The following is an 18,948-nucleotide window of genomic DNA, read 5'->3' on the forward strand; positions in this document are numbered from 1 at the left end:
TTGTAGAATCTGCAAGTGTTTGTTTCGAGCGCTTTGAGGCCTATGCTGGAAAAGGAAGTATCTTCACATAACAACTACACAGAAGCATTCTCAGAAACTTCTTTCTGATGAGTGCATTCAACTCACAGACTTGAGCCTTTCTTTTGAAAGAGCAGTTTTGAAACACTCTTTTTGTAGAATCTGCAACTGGATACTTGGAACGCTTTAAGTTATATTCTGGGAAAAGAAATATCTTCACCTAAAAACTGGACAGAAGCATTCTCACAAACTTCTGTGTGATTAGTGCATTCAACTCACAGACTTGAACCTTCCTTTTGATAGAGCAGTTTGGAAACACTCCTTTTGTAGAATCTGCAAGTGTTTATTTGGAGCGCTTTGACGCCTATGCTGGAAAAGGAAATATCTTCACCTAAAAACTAGACAGAAGCATTCTCACAAACTTCGGTGTGATTACTGCATTCAACTCACAGACTTGAACATTCGCTCTGATAGAGCAGTTTGGATCCACTCCTTTTGTAGAATCTGCAATTATTTGGATCGCTTTGATGCCTATGCTGGAAAAGGAAATATCTTCACCTAAAAACTACACAGAAGCATTCTCAGAAACTTCTCTGTGATGAGTGCATTCAACTCACAGACTTGAACGTTTCTTTTGATAGGACAGTTTTGAAACACTCCTTTCGTAGAATCTGCAAGTGTTTATTTCGAGCGCTTTGTGGCCTATGCTGGAAAAGGAAGTATGTTCACATAACAACTACACAGAAGCATTCTCAGAAACTTCTTTGTGATGAGTGCATTCAACTCACAGACTTGAGCCTTCCTTTTGAAAGAGTAGTTTTGAAACACTCTTTTTGTAGAATCTGCAAGTGGAAATTTGGAGCGCTTTAAGGCCTATTCTGGGAAATGTATTATCTTCACCTAAAAACTAGACAGAAGCATTCTCACAAACTTCTGTGTGATTACTGCATTCAACTCACAGAGTTGAACATTCCCTCTGATAGAGCAGTTTGGATACACACCTTTTGTAGAATCTGCAAGTGTTTATTTGGATCGCTTTGACGCCTATGCTGGAAAAGGAAGTATCTTCACGTAACAACTACACAGAAGCATTCTCAGAAACTTCTTTGTGATGAGTGCATTCTACACATAGAGTTGAAGCCTCTTTTTGGTGGAAGAGTTTTCAAGCTCTCTTTTTGTAGAATCTGCAAATGCATATTTGGAGCGCTCTGAGGCCTGTGCTGGGAAATGAAATATCTTCACCTAAAAACTACACAGAAGCATTCTCAGAAACTTCTGTGTGATGAGTGCATTCAACTCACAGACTTGAACGTTTATTTTGATAGGACAGTTTTGAAACACTCCTTTCGTAGGATCTGCAAGTGTTTATTTCGAGCGCACTGAGGCCTGTGCTGGAAAAGGAAGTATCTTCACATAACAACTACACAGAAGCATTCTCAGAAACTTCTTTTTCATGAGTGCAGTCTACTCATAGAGGTGAAACCTATTTTTGGTGGAAGAGTTTTCAGGCTCTCTTTTTGTAGAATCTGCAAGTGCATATTTGGAGCGCTCCGAGGCCTGTGCTGGGAAATGAAATATCTTCACCTAAAAACTACACAGAAGCATTCTCAGAAACTTCTGTGTGATGAGTGCATTCAACTCACAGACTTGATCGTTTATTTTCATAGGACAGTTTTGAAACACTGCTTTCGTGGGATCTTCATGTGTTTATTTGGAGCGCATTGAGGCCTATGCTGGAAAACGAAGTATCTTCACATAACAACTACACAGAAGCATTCTCAGAAATTTCTCTGTGATGAGTGCATTCAACTCACAGACTTGAACGTTTCTTTTGATAGGACAGTTTTGAAACACTCCTTTCGTAGAATCTGCAAGTGTTTATTTCGAGCGCTTTGGGGCCTATGCTGGAAAAGGAAGTATCTTCACATAACAACTACCCAGAAGCATTCTCAGAAACTTCTTTGTGATGAGTTTATTCAACTCACAGACTTGAGCCTTCCTTTTGAAAGAGCAGTTTTGAAACACTCTTTTTGTAGAATCTGCAAGTGGAAATTTGGAGCGCTTTAAGGCCTATTCTGGGAAATGAAATATCTTCACCTAAAAACTAGACAGAAGCATTCTCACAAACTTCTGTGTGATTAGTGCATTCAACTCACAGACTTGAACATTCCCTCTGATAGAGCAGTTTGGATACACTCCTTTTGTAGAATCTGCAAGTGTTTATTTGGAGCGCTTTGACGCCTATGCTGGAAAAGGAAATATCTTCACATAAAAACTAGACAGAAGCATTCTCAGAAACTTCTTTGTGATGAGTGCATTCTACTCATAGAGTTGAAACCTCTTTTTGGTGGAAGAGTATTCAGGCTCTCTTTTTGTAGAATCTGCAAGTGCATATTTGGAGCGCTCCGAGGCCTTTGCTGGGAAATGAAATATCTTCACCTAAAAACTACACAGAAGCATTCTCAGAAACTTCTGTGTGATGAGTGCATTCAACTCACAGACTTGATCGTTTATTTTGATAGGACAGTTTTGAAACACTGCTTTCGTAGGATCTGCAAGTGTTTATTTGGAGCGCATTGAGGCCTATGCTGGAAAAGGAAGTATGTTCACATAACAACTACACAGAAGCATTCTCAGAAACTTCTTTGTGATGAGTGCATTCAACTCACAGAATTGAGCCTTCCTTTTGAAAGAGCAGTTTTGAAACACTCTTTTTGTAGAGTCTGCAAGTGGATATTTGGAGGGCTTTGAGGCCTATGCTGGGAAAAGAAAGATCTTCACCTGAAACAAGACAGAAGCATTCTCACAAACTTCTGTGTGATTACTGCATTCAACTCACAGACTTGAACATTCCCTCTGATAGAGCAGTTTGGAAACACTCCTTTTGTAGAATCTGCAAGTGTTTAATTGGATCGCTTTGACGCCTATGCTGGAAAAGGAAATATCTTCACCTAAAAACTACACAGAAGCATTCTCAGAAACTTCTGTGTGATGAGTGCATTCAACTCACAGGCTTGAACGTTTCTTTTGATAGGACAGTTTTGAAACACTCCTTTTGTAGAATCTGCAAGTGTTTGTTTCGAGCGCTTTGAGGCCTATGCTGGAAAAGGAAGTATCTTCACATAACAACTACACAGAAGCATTCTCAGAAACTTCTTTCTGATGAGTGCATTCAACTCACAGACTTGAGCCTTTCTTTTGAAAGAGCAGTTTTGAAACACTCTTTTTGTAGAATCTGCAACTGGATACTTGGAACGCTTTAAGTTATATTCTGGGAAAAGAAATATCTTCACCTAAAAACTGGACAGAAGCATTCTCACAAACTTCTGTGTGATTAGTGCATTCAACTCACAGACTTGAACCTTCCTTTTGATAGAGCAGTTTGGAAACACTCCTTTTGTAGAATCTGCAAGTGTTTATTTGGAGCGCTTTGACGCCTATGCTGGAAAAGGAAATATCTTCACCTAAAAACTAGACAGAAGCATTCTCACAAACTTCGGTGTGATTACTGCATTCAACTCACAGACTTGAACATTCGCTCTGATAGAGCAGTTTGGATCCACTCCTTTTGTAGAATCTGCAATTATTTGGATCGCTTTGACGCCTATGCTGGAAAAGGAAATATCTTCACCTAAAAACTACACAGAAGCATTCTCAGAAACTTCTCTGTGATGAGTGCATTCAACTCACAGACTTGAACGTTTCTTTTGATAGGACAGTTTTGAAACACTCCTTTCGTAGAATCTGCAAGTGTTTATTTCGAGCGCTTTGTGGCCTATGCTGGAAAAGGAAGTATGTTCACATAACAACTACACAGAAGCATTCTCAGAAACTTCTTTGTGATGAGTGCATTCAACTCACAGACTTGAGCCTTCCTTTTGAAAGAGTAGTTTTGAAACACTCTTTTTGTAGAATCTGCAAGTGGAAATTTGGAGCGCTTTAAGGCCTATTCTGGGAAATGTATTATCTTCACCTAAAAACTAGACAGAAGCATTCTCACAAACTTCTGTGTGATTACTGCATTCAACTCACAGAGTTGAACATTCCCTGTGATAGAGCAGTTTGGATACACACCTTTTGTAGAATCTGCAAGTGTTTATTTGGATCGCTTTGACGCCTATGCTGGAAAAGGAAGTATCTTCACGTAACAACTACACAGAAGCATTCTCAGAAACTTCTTTGTGATGAGTGCATTCTACACATAGAGTTGAAGCCTCTTTTTGGTGGAAGAGTTTTCAAGCTCTCTTTTTGTAGAATCTGCAAATGCATATTTGGAGCGCTCTGAGGCCTGTGCTGGGAAATGAAATATCTTCACCTAAAAACTACACAGAAGCATTCTCAGAAACTTCTGTGTGATGAGTGCATTCAACTCACAGACTTGAACGTTTATTTTGATAGGACAGTTTTGAAACACTCCTTTCGTAGGATCTGCAAGTGTTTATTTCGAGCGCACTGAGGCCTGTGCTGGAAAAGGAAGTATCTTCACATAACAACTACACAGAAGCATTCTCAGAAACTTCTTTTTGATGAGTGCATTCTACTCATAGAGGTGAAACCTCTTTTTGGTGGAAGAGTTTTCAGGCTCTCTTTTTGTAGAATCTGCAAGTGCATATTTGGAGCGCTCCGAGGCCTGTGCTGGGAAATGAAATATCTTCACCTAAAAACTACACAGAAGCATTCTCAGAAACTTCTGTGTGATGAGTGCATTCAACTCACAGACTTGATCGTTTATTTTCATAGGACAGTTTTGAAACACTGCTTTCGTGGGATCTTCAAGTGTTTATTTGGAGCGCATTGAGGCCTATGCTGGAAAACGAAGTATCTTCACATAACAACTACACAGAAGCATTCTCAGAAATTTCTCTGTGATGAGTGCATTCAACTCACAGACTTGAACGTTTCTTTTGATAGGACAGTTTTGAAACACTCCTTTCGTAGAATCTGCAAGTGTTTATTTCGAGCGCTTTGGGGCCTATGCTGGAAAAGGAAGTATCTTCACATAACAACTACCCAGAAGCATTCTCAGAAACTTCTTTGTGATGAGTTTATTCAACTCACAGACTTGAGCCTTCCTTTTGAAAGAGCAGTTTTGAAACACTCTTTTTGTAGAATCTGCAAGTGGAAATTTGGAGCGCTTTAAGGCCTATTCTGGGAAATGAAATATCTTCACCTAAAAACTAGACAGAAGCATTCTCACAAACTTCTGTGTGATTAGTGCATTCAACTCACAGACTTGAACATTCCCTCTGATAGAGCAGTTTGGATACACTCCTTTTGTAGAATCTGCAAGTGTTTATTTGGAGCGCTTTGACGCCTATGCTGGAAAAGAAAATATCTTCACATAAAAACTAGACAGAAGCATTCTCAGAAACTTCTTTGTGATGAGTGCATTCTACTCATAGAGTTGAAACCTCTTTTTGGTGGAAGAGTATTCAGGCTCTCTTTTTGTAGAATCTGCAAGTGCATATTTGGAGCGCTCCGAGGCCTTTGCTGGGAAATGAAATATCTTCACCTAAAAACTACACAGAAGCATTCTCAGAAACTTCTGTGTGATGAGTGCATTCAACTCACAGACTTGATCGTTTATTTTGATAGGACAGTTTTGAAACACTGCTTTCGTAGGATCTGCAAGTGTTTATTTGGAGCGCATTGAGGCCTATGCTGGAAAAGGAAGTATGTTCACATAACAACTACACAGAAGCATTCTCAGAAACTTCTTTGTGATGAGTGCATTCAACTCACAGAATTGAGCCTTCCTTTTGAAAGAGCAGTTTTGAAACACTCTTTTTGTAGAGTCTGCAAGTGGATATTTGGAGGGCTTTGAGGCCTATGCTGGGAAAAGAAAGATCTTCACCTGAAACAAGACAGAAGCATTCTCACAAACTTCTGTGTGATTACTGCATTCAACTCACAGACTTGAACATTCCCTCTGATAGAGCAGTTTGGAAACACTCCTTTTGTAGAATCTGCAAGTGTTTAATTGGATCGCTTTGACGCCTATGCTGGAAAAGGAAATATCTTCACCTAAAAACTACACAGAAGCATTCTCAGAAACTTCTGTGTGATGAGTGCATTCAACTCACAGGCTTGAACGTTTCTTTTGATAGGACAGTTTTGAAACACTCCTTTTGTAGAATCTGCAAGTGTTTGTTTCGAGCGCTTTGAGGCCTATGCTGGAAAAGGAAGTATCTTCACATAACAACTACACAGAAGCATTCTCAGAAACTTCTTTCTGATGAGTGCATTCAACTCACAGACTTGAGCCTTTCTTTTGAAAGAGCAGTTTTGAAACACTCTTTTTGTAGAATCTGCAACTGGATACTTGGAACGCTTTAAGTTATATTCTGGGAAAAGAAATATCTTCACCTAAAAACTGGACAGAAGCATTCTCACAAACTTCTGTGTGATTAGTGCATTCAACTCACAGACTTGAACCTTCCTTTTGATAGAGCAGTTTGGAAACACTCCTTTTGTAGAATCTGCAAGTGTTTATTTGGAGCGCTTTGACGCCTATGCTGGAAAAGGAAATATCTTCACCTAAAAACTAGACAGAAGCATTCTCACAAACTTCGGTGTGATTACTGCATTCAACTCACAGACTTGAACATTCGCTCTGATAGAGCAGTTTGGATCCACTCCTTTTGTAGAATCTGCAATTATTTGGATCGCTTTGATGCCTATGCTGGAAAAGGAAATATCTTCACCTAAAAACTACACAGAAGCATTCTCAGAAACTTCTCTGTGATGAGTGCATTCAACTCACAGACTTGAACGTTTCTTTTGATAGGACAGTTTTGAAACACTCCTTTCGTAGAATCTGCAAGTGTTTATTTCGAGCGCTTTGTGGCCTATGCTGGAAAAGGAAGTATGTTCACATAACAACTACACAGAAGCATTCTCAGAAACTTCTTTGTGATGAGTGCATTCAACTCACAGACTTGAGCCTTCCTTTTGAAAGAGTAGTTTTGAAACACTCTTTTTGTAGAATCTGCAAGTGGAAATTTGGAGCGCTTTAAGGCCTATTCTGGGAAATGTATTATCTTCACCTAAAAACGAGACAGAAGCATTCTCACAAACTTCTGTGTGATTACTGCATTCAACTCACAGAGTTGAACATTCCCTCTGATAGAGCAGTTTGGATACACACCTTTTGTAGAATCTGCAAGTGTTTATTTGGATCGCTTTGACGCCTATGCTGGAAAAGGAAGTATCTTCACGTAACAACTACACAGAAGCATTCTCAGAAACTTCTTTGTGATGAGTGCATTCTACACATAGAGTTGAAGCCTCTTTTTGGTGGAAGAGTTTTCAAGCTCTCTTTTTGTAGAATCTGCAAATGCATATTTGGAGCGCTCTGAGGCCTGTGCTGGGAAATGAAATATCTTCACCTAAAAACTACACAGAAGCATTCTCAGAAACTTCTGTGTGATGAGTGCATTCAACTCACAGACTTGAACGTTTATTTTGATAGGACAGTTTTGAAACACTCCTTTCGTAGGATCTGCAAGTGTTTATTTCGAGCGCACTGAGGCCTGTGCTGGAAAAGGAAGTATCTTCACATAACAACTACACAGAAGCATTCTCAGAAACTTCTTTTTGATGAGTGCATTCTACTCATAGAGGTGAAACCTATTTTTGGTGGAAGAGTTTTCAGGCTCTCTTTTTGTAGAATCTGCAAGTGCATATTTGGAGCGCTCCGAGGCCTGTGCTGGGAAATGAAATATCTTCACCTAAAAACTACACAGAAGCATTCTCAGAAACTTCTGTGTGATGAGTGCATTCAACTCACAGACTTGATCGTTTATTTTCATAGGACAGTTTTGAAACACTGCTTTCGTGGGATCTTCAAGTGTTTATTTGGAGCGCATTGAGGCCTATGCTGGAAAACGAAGTATCTTCACATAACAACTACACAGAAGCATTCTCAGAAATTTCTCTGTGATGAGTGCATTCAACTCACAGACTTGAACGTTTCTTTTGATAGGACAGTTTTGAAACACTCCTTTCGTAGAATCTGCAAGTGTTTATTTCGAGCGCTTTGGGGCCTATGCTGGAAAAGGAAGTATCTTCACATAACAACTACCCAGAAGCATTCTCAGAAACTTCTTTGTGATGAGTTTATTCAACTCACAGACTTGAGCCTTCCTTTTGAAAGAGCAGTTTTGAAACACTCTTTTTGTAGAATCTGCAAGTGGAAATTTGGAGCGCTTTAAGGCCTATTCTGGGAAATGAAATATCTTCACCTAAAAACTAGACAGAAGCATTCTCACAAACTTCTGTGTGATTAGTGCATTCAACTCACAGACTTGAACATTCCCTCTGATAGAGCAGTTTGGATACACTCCTTTTGTAGAATCTGCAAGTGTTTATTTGGAGCGCTTTGACGCCTATGCTGGAAAAGAAAATATCTTCACATAAAAACTAGACAGAAGCATTCTCAGAAACTTCTTTGTGATGAGTGCATTCTACTCATAGAGTTGAAACCTCTTTTTGGTGGAAGAGTATTCAGGCTCTCTTTTTGTAGAATCTGCAAGTGCATATTTGGAGCGCTCCGAGGCCTTTGCTGGGAAATGAAATATCTTCACCTAAAAACTACACAGAAGCATTCTCAGAAACTTCTGTGTGATGAGTGCATTCAACTCACAGAATTGATCGTTTATTTTGATAGGACAGTTTTGAAACACTGCTTTCGTAGGATCTGCAAGTGTTTATTTGGAGCGCATTGAGGCCTATGCTGGAAAAGGAAGTATGTTCACATAACAACTACACAGAAGCATTCTCAGAAACTTCTTTGTGATGAGTGCATTCAACTCACAGAATTGAGCCTTCCTTTTGAAAGAGCAGTTTTGAAACACTCTTTTTGTAGAGTCTGCAAGTGGATATTTGGAGGGCTTTGAGGCCTATGCTGGGAAAAGAAAGATCTTCACCTGAAACAAGACAGAAGCATTCTCACAAACTTCTGTGTGATTACTGCATTCAACTCACAGACTTGAACATTCCCTCTGATAGAGCAGTTTGGAAACACTCCTTTTGTAGAATCTGCAAGTGTTTAATTGGATCGCTTTGACGCCTATGCTGGAAAAGGAAATATCTTCACCTAAAAACTACACAGAAGCATTCTCAGAAACTTCTGTGTGATGAGTGCATTCAACTCACAGGCTTGAACGTTTCTTTTGATAGGACAGTTTTGAAACACTCCTTTTGTAGAATCTGCAAGTGTTTGTTTCGAGCGCTTTGAGGCCTATGCTGGAAAAGGAAGTATCTTCACATAACAACTACACAGAAGCATTCTCAGAAACTTCTTTCTGATGAGTGCATTCAACTCACAGACTTGAGCCTTTCTTTTGAAAGAGCAGTTTTGAAACACTCTTTTTGTAGAATCTGCAACTGGATACTTGGAACGCTTTAAGTTATATTCTGGGAAAAGAAATATCTTCACCTAAAAACTGGACAGAAGCATTCTCACAAACTTCTGTGTGATTAGTGCATTCAACTCACAGACTTGAACCTTCCTTTTGATAGAGCAGTTTGGAAACACTCCTTTTGTAGAATCTGCAAGTGTTTATTTGGAGCGCTTTGACGCCTATGCTGGAAAAGGAAATATCTTCACCTAAAAACTAGACAGAAGCATTCTCACAAACTTCGGTGTGATTACTGCATTCAACTCACAGACTTGAACATTCGCTCTGATAGAGCAGTTTGGATCCACTCCTTTTGTAGAATCTGCAATTATTTGGATCGCTTTGATGCCTATGCTGGAAAAGGAAATATCTTCACCTAAAAACTACACAGAAGCATTCTCAGAAACTTCTCTGTGATGAGTGCATTCAACTCACAGACTTGAACGTTTCTTTTGATAGGACAGTTTTGAAACACTCCTTTCGTAGAATCTGCAAGTGTTTATTTCGAGCGCTTTGTGGCCTATGCTGGAAAAGGAAGTATGTTCACATAACAACTACACAGAAGCATTCTCAGAAACTTCTTTGTGATGAGTGCATTCAACTCACAGACTTGAGCCTTCCTTTTGAAAGAGTAGTTTTGAAACACTCTTTTTGTAGAATCTGCAAGTGGAAATTTGGAGCGCTTTAAGGCCTATTCTGGGAAATGTATTATCTTCACCTAAAAACGAGACAGAAGCATTCTCACAAACTTCTGTGTGATTACTGCATTCAACTCACAGAGTTGAACATTCCCTCTGATAGAGCAGTTTGGATACACACCTTTTGTAGAATCTGCAAGTGTTTATTTGGATCGCTTTGACGCCTATGCTGGAAAAGGAAGTATCTTCACGTAACAACTACACAGAAGCATTCTCAGAAACTTCTTTGTGATGAGTGCATTCTACACATAGAGTTGAAGCCTCTTTTTGGTGGAAGAGTTTTCAAGCTCTCTTTTTGTAGAATCTGCAAATGCATATTTGGAGCGCTCTGAGGCCTGTGCTGGGAAATGAAATATCTTCACCTAAAAACTACACAGAAGCATTCTCAGAAACTTCTGTGTGATGAGTGCATTCAACTCACAGACTTGAACGTTTATTTTGATAGGACAGTTTTGAAACACTCCTTTCGTAGGATCTGCAAGTGTTTATTTCGAGCGCACTGAGGCCTGTGCTGGAAAAGGAAGTATCTTCACATAACAACTACACAGAAGCATTCTCAGAAACTTCTTTTTGATGAGTGCATTCTACTCATAGAGGTGAAACCTATTTTTGGTGGAAGAGTTTTCAGGCTCTCTTTTTGTAGAATCTGCAAGTGCATATTTGGAGCGCTCCGAGGCCTGTGCTGGGAAATGAAATATCTTCACCTAAAAACTACACAGAAGCATTCTCAGAAACTTCTGTGTGATGAGTGCATTCAACTCACAGACTTGATCGTTTATTTTCATAGGACAGTTTTGAAACACTGCTTTCGTGGGATCTTCAAGTGTTTATTTGGAGCGCATTGAGGCCTATGCTGGAAAACGAAGTATCTTCACATAACAACTACACAGAAGCATTCTCAGAAATTTCTCTGTGATGAGTGCATTCAACTCACAGACTTGAACGTTTCTTTTGATAGGACAGTTTTGAAACACTCCTTTCGTAGAATCTGCAAGTGTTTATTTCGAGCGCTTTGGGGCCTATGCTGGAAAAGGAAGTATCTTCACATAACAACTACCCAGAAGCATTCTCAGAAACTTCTTTGTGATGAGTTTATTCAACTCACAGACTTGAGCCTTCCTTTTGAAAGAGCAGTTTTGAAACACTCTTTTTGTAGAATCTGCAAGTGGAAATTTGGAGCGCTTTAAGGCCTATTCTGGGAAATGAAATATCTTCACCTAAAAACTAGACAGAAGCATTCTCACAAACTTCTGTGTGATTAGTGCATTCAACTCACAGACTTGAACATTCCCTCTGATAGAGCAGTTTGGATACACTCCTTTTGTAGAATCTGCAAGTGTTTATTTGGAGCGCTTTGACGCCTATGCTGGAAAAGAAAATATCTTCACATAAAAACTAGACAGAAGCATTCTCAGAAACTTCTTTGTGATGAGTGCATTCTACTCATAGAGTTGAAACCTCTTTTTGGTGGAAGAGTATTCAGGCTCTCTTTTTGTAGAATCTGCAAGTGCATATTTGGAGCGCTCCGAGGCCTTTGCTGGGAAATGAAATATCTTCACCTAAAAACTACACAGAAGCATTCTCAGAAACTTCTGTGTGATGAGTGCATTCAACTCACAGAATTGATCGTTTATTTTGATAGGACAGTTTTGAAACACTGCTTTCGTAGGATCTGCAAGTGTTTATTTGGAGCGCATTGAGGCCTATGCTGGAAAAGGAAGTATGTTCACATAACAACTACACAGAAGCATTCTCAGAAACTTCTTTGTGATGAGTGCATTCAACTCACAGAATTGAGCCTTCCTTTTGAAAGAGCAGTTTTGAAACACTCTTTTTGTAGAGTCTGCAAGTGGATATTTGGAGGGCTTTGAGGCCTATGCTGGGAAAAGAAAGATCTTCACCTGAAACAAGACAGAAGCATTCTCACAAACTTCTGTGTGATTACTGCATTCAACTCACAGACTTGAACATTCCCTCTGATAGAGCAGTTTGGAAACACTCCTTTTGTAGAATCTGCAAGTGTTTAATTGGATCGCTTTGACGCCTATGCTGGAAAAGGAAATATCTTCACCTAAAAACTACACAGAAGCATTCTCAGAAACTTCTGTGTGATGAGTGCATTCAACTCACAGGCTTGAACGTTTCTTTTGATAGGACAGTTTTGAAACACTCCTTTTGTAGAATCTGCAAGTGTTTGTTTCGAGCGCTTTGAGGCCTATGCTGGAAAAGGAAGTATCTTCACATAACAACTACACAGAAGCATTCTCAGAAACTTCTTTCTGATGAGTGCATTCAACTCACAGACTTGAGCCTTTCTTTTGAAAGAGCAGTTTTGAAACACTCTTTTTGTAGAATCTGCAACTGGATACTTGGAACGCTTTAAGTTATATTCTGGGAAAAGAAATATCTTCACCTAAAAACTGGACAGAAGCATTCTCACAAACTTCTGTGTGATTAGTGCATTCAACTCACAGACTTGAACCTTCCTTTTGATAGAGCAGTTTGGAAACACTCCTTTTGTAGAATCTGCAAGTGTTTATTTGGAGCGCTTTGACGCCTATGCTGGAAAAGGAAATATCTTCACCTAAAAACTAGACAGAAGCATTCTCACAAACTTCGGTGTGATTACTGCATTCAACTCACAGACTTGAACATTCGCTCTGATAGAGCAGTTTGGATCCACTCCTTTTGTAGAATCTGCAATTATTTGGATCGCTTTGACGCCTATGCTGGAAAAGGAAATATCTTCACCTAAAAACTACACAGAAGCATTCTCAGAAACTTCTCTGTGATGAGTGCATTCAACTCACAGACTTGAACGTTTCTTTTGATAGGACAGTTTTGAAACACTCCTTTTGTAGAATCTGCAAGTATTTGTTTCGAGCGCTTTGAGGCCTATGCTGGAAAAGGAAGTATCTTCAAATAACAACTACACAGAAGCATTCTCAGAAACTTCTTTGTGATGAGTGCATTCAACTCACAGACTTGAACGTTTATTTTGATAGGACAGTTTTGAAAGACTCCTTTCGTAGGATCTGCAAGTGTTTATTTCGAGCGCACTGAGGCCTGTGCTGGAAAAGGAAGTATCTTCACATAACAACTACACAGAAGCATTCTCAGAAACTTCTTTGTGATGAGTGCATTCAACTCACAGACTTGAGCCATCCTTTTGAAAGAGCAGTTTTGAAACACTCTTTTTGTAGAGTCTGCAAGTGGATATTTGGAGGGCTTTGAGGCCTATGCTGGGAAAAGAAATATCTCCACCTGAAACTAGACAGAAGCATTCTCACAAACTTCTGTGTGATTACTGCATTCAACTCACAGAGTTGAACATTCCCTCTGATAGAGCAGTTTGGAAACACTCCTTTTGTAGAATCTGCAAGTGTTTATTTGGATCACTTTGAGACCTATGCTGGAAAAGGAAATATCTTCACATAAAAACTACACAGAAGCATTCTCACAAACTTCTGTCTGACTAGTGCATTCAACTCACAGACTTGAACATTCCCTCTGATAGAGCAGTTTGGAAACACTCCTTTTGTAGAATCTGCACGTGTTTATTTGGAGCGCTTTGACACCTATGCTCGAAAAGGAAATATCTTCACATAAAAACTAGACAGAAGCATTCTCAGAAACTTCTTTGTGGTGAGTGCATTCATCTCACAGACTTGAGCCTTTCTTTTGAAAGAGCAGTTTTGAAACACTCTTTTTGTAGAATTTGCAAGTGGAAATTTGGAGCGCTTTAAGGCCTATTCTGGGAAAAGAAATATCTTCACCTAAAAACTAGACAGAGGCATTCTCACAAACTTCTGTGTGATTAGTGCATTCAACTCACAGACTTGAACCTTCCTTTCGATAGAGCAGCTTGGAAACACTCCTTTTGTAGAATCTGCAAGTGTTTATTTGGAGCGCTTTGACGCCTATGCTGGAAAAGGAAATATCTTCACATAAAAACTAGACAGAAGCATTCTCAGAAACTTCTTTGTGGTGAGTGGATTCTACTCACAGACTTGAACGTTCCTCTTGATACAGCAGTTTGGAAACACTCCTTTTGTAGAATCTGCAAGTGTTTATTTGGATCGCTTTGACGCCTATGCTGGAAAAGGAAATATCTTCACCTAAAAACTACACAGAAGCATTCTCAGAAACTTCTCGGTGATGAGTGCATTCAACTCACAGACTTGAACGTTTCTTTTGACAGGACAGTTTTGAAACACTCCTTTTGTAGAATCTGCAAGTGTTTATTTCGAGCGCTTTGAAGCCTATGCTGGAAAAGGAAGTATCTTCACATAGCAACTACACAGAAGCATTCTCTGAAACTTCTTTGTGATGAGTCTATTCAACTCACAGACTTGTGCCATCCTTTTGAAAGAGCAGTTTTGAAACACTCTTTTTGTAGAATCTGCAAGTGGAAATTTGGAGCGCTTTAAGGCCTATTCTGGGAAAAGAAATATCTTCACCTAAAAACTAGACAGAAGCATTCTCACAAACTTCTGTGTGATTACTGCATTCAATTCACAGACTTGAACATTCCCTCTGATAGAGCAGTTTGGAAACACTCCTTTTGTAGAATCTGCAAGTGTTTATTTGGATCGCTTTGTCGCCTATGCTGGAAAAGGAATTATCTTCACCTAAAAACTACACAGAAGCATTCTCAGAAACTTCTCTGTGATGAGTGCATTCAACTCACAGACTTGAACGTTTCTTTTGATAGGACAGTTTTGAAACACTCCTTTCGTAGAATCTGCAAGTGTTTATTTTGAGCGCTTTGGGGCCTATGCTGGAAAAGGAAGTATCTTCACATAACAACTACACAGAAGCATTCTCAGAAACTTCTTTGTGATGAGTGCATTCAACTCACAGACTTGAGCCTTCCTTTTGAAAGAGTAGTTTTGAAACACTCTTTTTGTAGAATCTGCAAGTGGAAATTTGGAGCGCTTTAAGGCCTATTCTGGGAAATGTAATATCTTCACCTAAAAACGAGACAGAAGCATTCTCACAAACTTCTGTGTGATTACTGCATTCAACTCACAGACTTGAACATTCCCTCTGATAGAGCAGTTTGGATACACACCTTTTGTAGAATCTGCAAGTGTTTATTTGGATCGCTTTGACGCCTATGCTGGAAAAGGAAGTATCTTCACATAACAACTACACAGAAGCATTCTCAGAAACTTCTTTGTGATGATTGCATTCTACTCATAGAGTTGAAGCCGCTTTTTGGTGGAAGAGTTTTCAAGCTCTCTTTTTGTAGAATCTCCAAATGCATATTTTGAGCGCTCTGAGGCCTGTGCTGGGAAATGAAATATCTTCACCTAAAAACTACACAGAAGCATTCTCAGAAACTTCTGTGTGATGAGTGCATTCAACTCTCAGACTTGAACGTTTATTTTGATAGGACAGTTTTGAAACACTCCTTTCGTAGGATCTGCAAGTGTTTATTTCGAGCGCACTGAGGCCTGTGCTGGAAAAGGAAGTATCTTCACATAACAACTACACAGAAGCATTCTCAGAAACTTTTTTGTGATGAGTGCATTCAACTCACAGACTTGCGCCTTTCTTTTGAAAGAGCAGTATTGAAACACTCTTTTTGTAGAATCTGCAAGTGGATATTTGGAGCCCTTTAAGGCCTATTCTGGGAAAAGAAATATCTTCACCTAAAAGCTAGACAGAAGCATTCTCACAAACTTCTGTGTGATTAGTGCATTCAACTCACAGACTTGAACGTTTCTTTTGATAGGACAGTTTTGAAACACTCCTTTTGTAGAATCTGCAAGTGTTTGTTTCGAGCGCTTTGAGGCCTATGTTCGAAAAGGAAGTATCTTCACATAACAACTACACAGAAGCATTCTCAGAAACTTCTTTGTGATGAGTGCATTCAACTCACAGACTTGAGCCTTTCTTTTGAAAGAACAGTTTTGAAACACTCTTTTTGTAGAATCTGCAAGTGGATATTTGGAACGCTTTAAGTTATATTCTGGGAATAGAAATATCTTCACCTAAAAACTGGACAGAAGCATTCTCACAAACTTCTGTGTGATTAGTGCATTCAACTCACAGACTTGAACCTTCCTTTTGATAGAGCAGTTTGGAAACACTCCTTTTGTAGAATCTGCAAGTGTTTATTTGGAGCGCTTTGACGCCTATGCTGGAAAAGGAAATATCTTCAACTAAAATCTAGACAGAAGCATTCTCACAAACTTCTGTGTGATTACTGCATTCAACTCACAGACTTGAACATTCCCTCTGTTAGAGCAGTTTGGATACACTCCTTTTGTAGAATCTGCAAGTGTTTATTTGGATCGCTTTGACGCCTATGTTGGAAAAGGAAATATCTTCGCCTAAAAACTACACAGAAGCATTCTCAGAAACTTCTCTTTGATGAGTGCATTCAACTCACAAACTTGAACGTTTCTTTTGATAGGACAGTTTTGAAACACTCCTTTTTTAGAATCTGCAAGTGTTTATTTCGAGCGCTTTGAGGCCTATGCTGGAAAAGGAAGTATCTTCACATAACAACTACACAGAAGCATTCTCAGAAACTTCTTTGTGATGAGTGCATTCAACTCACAGACTTGAGCCTTTCTTTTGAAAGAGCAGTTTTGAAACACTCTTTATATAGAATCTGCAAGTGGATATTTGGAGCGCTTTAAGGCCTATTCTGGGAAAAGAAATATCTTCACCTGAAAACTGGACAGAAGCATTCTCACAAACTTCTGTGTGATTAGTGCATTCAACTCACAGGCTTGAACCTTCCCTTTGATAGAGCAGTTTGGAAACACTCCTTTTGTAGAATCTGCAAGTGTTTATTTGGAGCGTTTGACGCCTATGCTGGAAAAGGAAATATCTTCACATAAAAACTAGACAGAAGCATTCTCAGAAACTTCTTTGTGGTGAGTGGATTCTACTCACAGACGTGAACGTTCCTCTTGATACAGCAGTTTGGAAACACTCCTTTTGTAGAATCTGCAAGTGTTTATTTGGATCGGTTTGACGCCTATGCTGGAAAAGGAAATATCTTCACCTAAAAACTACACAGAAGCATTCTCAGAAACTTCTCTGTGATGAGTGCATTCAACTCACAGACTTGAACGTTTCTTTTGACAGGACAGTTTTGAAACACTCCTTTTGTAGAATCTGCAAGTGTTTATTTCGAGCGCTTTGAAGCCTATGCTGGAAAAGGAAGTATCTTCACTTAAGAACTACACAGAAGCATTCTCAGAAACTTCTTTGTGATGAGTGCATTCAACTCACAGACTTGAGCCTTCCTTTTGAAAGAGTAGTTTTGAAACACTCTTTTTGTAGAATCTGCAAGTGGAAATTTGAAGCGCTTTAAGGCCTATTCTGGGAAATGTAATATCTTCACCTAAAAACGAGACAGAAGCATTCTCACAAACTTCTGTGTGACTACTGCATTCAACTCACAGACTTGAACATTCCCTCTGATAGAGCAGTTTGGATACACACCTTTTGTAGAATCTGCAAGTGTTTATTTGGATCGCTTTGACGCCTAGGCTGGAAAAGGAAGTATCTTCACATAACAACTACACAGAAGCATTCTCAGAAACTTCTTTGTGATGAGTGCATTCTACTCATAGAGTTGAAGCCTCTTTTTCGTGGAAGAGTTTTCAAGCTCTCTTTTTGTAGAATCTGCAAATGCATATTTGGAGCGCTCTGAGGCCTGTGCTGGGAAATGAAATATCTTCACCTAAAAACTACACAGAAGCATTCTCAGAAACTTCTGTGTGATGAGTGCATTCAACTCACAGACTTGAACGTTTATTTTGATAGGACAGTTTTGAAAGACTCCTTTCGTAGGATCTGCAAGTGTTTATTTCGAGCGCACTGAGGCCTGTGCTGGAAAAGGAAGTATCTTCACATAACAACTACACAGAAGCATTCTCAGAAACTTCTTTGTGATGAGTGCATTCAACTCACAGACTTGAGCCATCCTTTTGAAAGAGCAGTTTTAAAACACTATTTTTGTAGAGTCTGCAAGTGGATATTTGGAGGGCTTTGAGGCCTATGCTGGGAAAAGAAATATCTCCACCTGAAACTAGACAGAAGCATTCTCACAAACTTCTGTGTGGTTACTGCATTCAACTCACAGAGTTGAACATTCCCTCTGATAGAGCAGTTTAGAAACACTCCTTTTGTAGAATCTGCAAGTGTTTATTTGGATCACTTTGAGACCTATGCTGGAAAAGGAAATATCATCACATAAAAACTACACAGAAGCATTCTCACAAACTTCTGTCTGACTAGTGCATTCAACTCACAGACTTGAGCATTCCCTCTGATAGAGCAGTTTGGAAACACCCCTTTTGTAGAATCTGCAAGTGTTTATTTGGAGCGCTTTGACGCCTATGCTGGAAAAGGAAATATCTTCACATAAAAACTAGACAGAAGCATTCTCAGAAACTTCTTTGTGGTGAGTGCATTCTACTCACAGACTTGAGCCTTCCTTTTGAAAGAGCAGTTTTGAAACACTCTTTTTGTAGAGTATGCAAGTGGATATTTGGAGGGCTTTGAGGCCTATGCTGGGAAAAGAAAGATCTTCACCTGAAACAAGACAGAAGCATTCTCACAAACTTCTGTGTGATTAGTGCATTCAACTCACAGACTTGAACATTCCCTCTGATAGAGCAGTTTGGAAACACTCCTTTTGTAGAATCTGCAAGTGTTTAATTGGATCGCTTTGACGCCTATGCTGGAAAAGGAAATATCTTCACCTAAAAACTACCCAGAAGCATTCTCAGAAACTTCTGTGTGATGAGTGCATTCAACTCACGGGCTTGAACGTTTCTTTTGATAGGACAGTTTTGAAACAC

The sequence above is a fragment of the Pongo abelii genome, chromosome 8, assembly GCF_028885655.2.
Source record: "Pongo abelii isolate AG06213 chromosome 8, NHGRI_mPonAbe1-v2.0_pri, whole genome shotgun sequence".
In the NCBI taxonomy this organism is placed as follows: Eukaryota; Metazoa; Chordata; class Mammalia; order Primates; family Hominidae; genus Pongo; species Pongo abelii.